Genomic DNA, 5211 nt, shown 5'->3' on the forward strand with positions numbered 1-5211 from the left:
TCCCCACTTTACAAGATTAGACAAGAATTTAATTCTATGTGGTTATGTAATTTAATTACATATGGATATAATTGGAGTCCTGGTGTGGTGCTGTTGGATAAAGCACTGGATTGCAACCACAAGGTCAAACCCACCAGCCATTGCTCGAAAACTCCACATATGGTGGTTATGAGTTGGAACCGACTCAATGGCACTTAATAAAAACAATAGATATAATTATAGGTATAATAATCCCCATTTTACAAATGATAAATATAAATTTGCAGCATGATAAATGAAGAGAAGATTCAAGTTGCCATAGACTTAATTTTGCTGAGTCCACTATCAACACTCATGTAAGTAGCAGTCAAGAAATCAAGCAACATATTTCATTAAGCAAATTTGCTGTATAAGATGTCTTTAAAGTGTTCAAGAGCAAAGATATCAGCTGACCCAAGTCATGGTATTTTCAATTGTCCATATGCATGTAAAAGTTGTACAATGAATATTATTGTTGTTGTTAAGTACCATCAAGTCAGATCTGACCCACAGTGACCCTGTATAGGGTTTCTGAGGAGCAGCTGGTGAGTTTGAACCACCAACTTTGCAGTCCAGCGCACTAACCCACAGCACCATACCAGGATTCCACAATGAATATGGAGGACTATAACAGAATTCATGCATTTGAGTTGTGGGATTGAAGAAGAATAAGAACAAGTAAATCTGTGCTGAAAAAAGTACAGCCAGAATGCTGCTTAGAAGCCAGGATGGCCAGAATTGGGCCTCATACTTTGGACATATTATCAGGAGGGACTAGTCTCTGGAGAAGAGCATAATGTTTGGTAAAGTGGAGAGCCAGTTGAAAAGAGGAAGACCCCCAAAGTAGATGAATTGGCACAATGACAACAGCAATGGGCTCAAGTGTAACAATTGTGAGGATGGCACAGGATCAGGCAATGTTTCATTCTGTTCTGCATAGAATCACTATGAGTCGGAACTGACTTGATGGCACCTAACAATAACAACATTTTACAAATGGGAAGACTGAAGTTTAGAAAAATTAAGCCTCTGACTCACAGTCAGGGAACTAGTAGTTGATGAGGCAAGAATTTAAATTCGGTTCTTCTTAACTATACTCCATGCTGTCAACTCTTACACTATTTCCTCATCTAAATCAACACAGATTGTATGTAAGATACTCCCAAGATTTAATAAGAGATTTTGTTTCTTTTGTTTTGTTTTTCCAGAAAAAAAGAACACTACCACATTAAATGAACAGGTTGATTGAAAAAATGTACTGCAATTTCAGAGGGGGGAAATGGATGCCTTGAGAAGCAAGGAAATGAGGTACATTATAGTTATAATATGTTTTAAATATCCTTTGAATGCTGATGTCAAAAAGACAAAGAGAACTTTTGTAGTGTAGTGTTAATGGCATTTAGCAAAGTGCTGAAAGGATTAAAAGATGCTAGGAATTCAATGCATACTTGTTTGAATTACAGGTTTCCTGTGCTCCTATAAATGAGTAGCACTAGCCACAGGATCTGTCTCAAAGGCCTCAAATGGATTTGAAAATTTGTCAAGATAATTTTTAATGAGGTTTTATAGTCCCAACATAGAAGAGTATTTGTTATTTTAATTTATAAAGAATATCTTTAAGTAAAAATTTAGAATATCCCTCCTCTCCAATCTTTACAGCTTCCCCTTCTACTTATCTCTCTTATCATTCATCCTAATTTCCTTTGACCTCACCTACCACCTCAAGCTAGCCCAGAAAAATCCTGCCCCTGAGTTTAGTACAATGTCCTGATGGGGTCCACAGGACTGGGTAAGTGAGTGAGGATTCCCCACTATCTTGATGTCACTATAAGATAACGTCCCACCCTTAATAAAGACACAGGACACAGACGCTTAGTATGAATAAGCTTAAGGAAATTGAAAATTACATTGATGAGAAACAGGCCAGAAAAGTTGTGCCAAGGAATATATTTCCCATAACAACAAAGGGCTGTCCTACCAGACTTTGATTGGGAAGACTTAACCCATCCACCACAGCCCTAATATTGGCCCTTCTGACTTCTTTTTGTTCCCAGGACACAAAGATCATTGAAAGGAACAACTTTCATTTTGATATGTTGTTAATCAAAGTATAATCCTTCAGGGAAGGGTTAGAGAGATGGAAACACCTCTTTCAAAAGTATATAGAACTAGGAGTTCCAGTTTTGGTGGGCAGCAGAGACAGTCAGGTAGGAAAGGCTCAGTGGGGGAGGGATTGAAAACTTAGAGAAGCTGCGCTCATGGAACAACACCAGAGCTGTGCATCTAGCATAAGGTACAGGGCGTCAATTCGCAAGTGGAAAAATCACCATATAAAGGAAAATACTGCAACTTAGGAATCGCTTGAGACAGGACTCCCTCTGCGGCCACCCCGCCCAGGCAGAGTTCAGAGGGCAGGGCTACAGCCAGACCTCCATGGGGAACCAGTGTTAAAAGTGGTGCAGTGATATTTACAAAAGGAGGTGCAGGGGATTCTACACATTTTTTCCTTCTCTTCCCTGTTGCACCTTCTTTGCCACTATCTCATGATCAAAGGGTCAATTGAGCAAGATGACATAACCATAATAAATATCTACATTCCCAATGAAAAATCTCCAAGTTATAGGAAACAAACCTTGTTAGAATTGAAGAAAGAAATGGATAAATTTACAATTATAGTGGGAGATTTTAATTAGTCACTTTCAAAAAGGGACAGAACAACCAGAAAGAAACTGACAAAGTTACAGAGGAACTAAACAGCACAATCAACCAACTTGCTCTCATAGACATGTACAGAGCATTCAACCCAACAAAAACACAATATACTTTCTTCTCCAGTGCACATGGAACATTCTCCAGAATTGACCATGTGTTTGGTCACAAAGCAAGCTTCCATAAATTTACAAACATCAAAATACTACAAAGCATCTTTTGAGACCACAATGCAATAAAACTAGAAATCAACAACTAGAAGACTAAGGAAATAAAGTGGAATACATGGAAACTGAACAACACCCAGCTGAAAAGCGACTGGGTAAAAGAAGAAATTAAACGTGAATTCATAAAGTTCCTAGAAACAAACAAGAATGAAAACACAATATACCAAAGGTGCTGAGAGGACAAATAATTGAGATAAATGCACACATCCAAAAAGAAGAAAGAACCAAAATTAACACATTAACACACCATCTCCAACAATTAGAAACTGAACAATAGAGGGAACCTACACTCACCAAAAGAAAAGAAATAATAAAGATAGAGCAGAAATAAATGAGAGAGAAAACAGAAAACAAGACAAGAAGCTGGTTCTTTGAGGGGATTAATAAAATTGACAAACCATTGGCAAACCTAACAAAAGAAAAAAGGGAGAAGACACAAATAACTCACATTAGAAACCATGCTGGCAATGTCACAACAGAACGAAATCAAGAGGATAATAACAGAATACTATAAAGAGTTGTACTCCGCACTCGCTGCCTGCACGGTTCTGAGCCACCCAACGCCATGGAGGCCGCCACCGTCCACTTTTTGGTTGAGAGCCCCACGTGGTCTAAGGCCCCAGGCCATAGAGGCAAAGTACTAGTACTGGACAATGCTTGTAAGCCGCAAAGATGACGTCCTCAAGGAGGCCAACTACTATGGCTCACTGACGCAAGCTGACACATTGAGCCTGGGTTTGGACGCCGAGGGCCAGGAGGTGCACGTGCCCTTCCTCGTGCTGCTACCCATGGTGGTGCCCGAAGATCTGGTATTTGAAGGCTGGGCCATCTCATCACTGAACCTGGCCCAGGCGATGTGTTGCGCGCAAGTGCTGGACTGGGGGTTACAGGAGCAACTGTGTTTGCACATGGAGACTCTGCGTCTGTGCCCCTCAGTCTACACCCCTGAGTTTATCACTGCCAACCAGGGCATGCGTGCAGACAACCTCATTCCAGGCATGCGTGCACAGCAGCTGGAGCAGATACGCAAGGACATCCGAGACTTCTGGTCCAGCAAAGGGCTGGACAAGGTCATTGTACTGTGGACAGCGAACACAGAGCATTTTTTGCGACGTGGTCCCAGGTCAAAACGACACAGCCGAGAATCTGCTTCGAACCATCAAGGTGGGCAGGGAGGTGTCCCCATCCACACTCTTTGCTGTGGCCAGCATCCTGGAGGGCTATACTTTCCTCAACTGGTCCCTGCAAAACACACTGGTGCCGGGGGCACTGGAGCTCGCCTGGCAGCACCATGTCTTCATGGGCGGGGACAATTTCAAGATAGGCCAGACCAAGGTTAAGTCGGTGCTCGTGGACTTCCTCATTGGCTCTGGACTCAAGACAATGCCCATTGTGAGCTACAATCACCCGGGCAACAACGACCGGCAGAACTTGTCGGCTCCATCTCAGTGCCGCTCCAAGGAGGTTGCTGAGCAATGTGGTGGATGACATGATGCTCAGCAACCTGGTGCTTGGCGAACCTGGCCAGGAGCCTGACCACTGTGTGGTGATGAAGTATGTGCCATACGTTGATGACAGTAAATGCACGCTGGATGAGTACACATCAGAGCTAATGATGGGTGGCACAACACATGCGAGGATTCGCTGCTTGCCGTGCCCATCATGCTGGACCTGGTGTTGCTGACCGAGCTGTGCCAACACGTCAGTTTCCGTGCGCATGCCGATCCTGAGCCACAGGGCTTCTACCCAGTCCTGGCACTACTTGGCTTTCTCTTCAAAGCCCCCTGGCAGTCCTGTAGTCAACACGCTTTTCCGCCAGCACAGCTGGATCGAGAATGTCCTCAAGGCCTGCCTAGGTCTGCTGCCACAGAACCACATGTTGTTGGAGCACACGATGGAGCACCCAGACCCCGTGCTCAAGCGTGCTGGAACTGCAGCTAGCCCTGTGCCTTGAAAGAAAGGACCAGTGCCTGCTGCCCCCAATGGCTGCACAGGGGATGCCAATGGGCATCTGCAGACAGCCACCACCTGAGGCTGTGCTGGCCACACACCGCCATTCTTACCCTAGTGCTCAACCTATTGCCCTCACACCCTAATACTGTCAGTCCCCACAGAAGATAATAAAACTGGCGCAAAAAAAAGAGTTGTACTCCAACAAATTCGAAAATAGATGAGTGGGACATACTAAAAATTAAAAACTTATGTGCATCAAAAGACTTCACCAGAAGAGTAAAAAGGGAACCCACAGAATGGGAAA

At 43.4% G+C, this 5211-nt stretch overlaps 1 pseudogene; it reads left to right on the top strand.

The window, feature by feature from the left end:
* Positions 1-3519: 3519 nt before the first annotated feature.
* Positions 3520-4986, top strand: LOC102838965 (annotated as a pseudogene).
* Positions 4987-5211: the final 225 nt, after the last annotated feature.

This window comes from Chrysochloris asiatica, unplaced genomic scaffold (assembly GCF_000296735.1).
Source record: "Chrysochloris asiatica unplaced genomic scaffold, ChrAsi1.0 scaffold00062, whole genome shotgun sequence".
In the NCBI taxonomy this organism is placed as follows: domain Eukaryota; kingdom Metazoa; phylum Chordata; class Mammalia; order Afrosoricida; family Chrysochloridae; genus Chrysochloris; species Chrysochloris asiatica.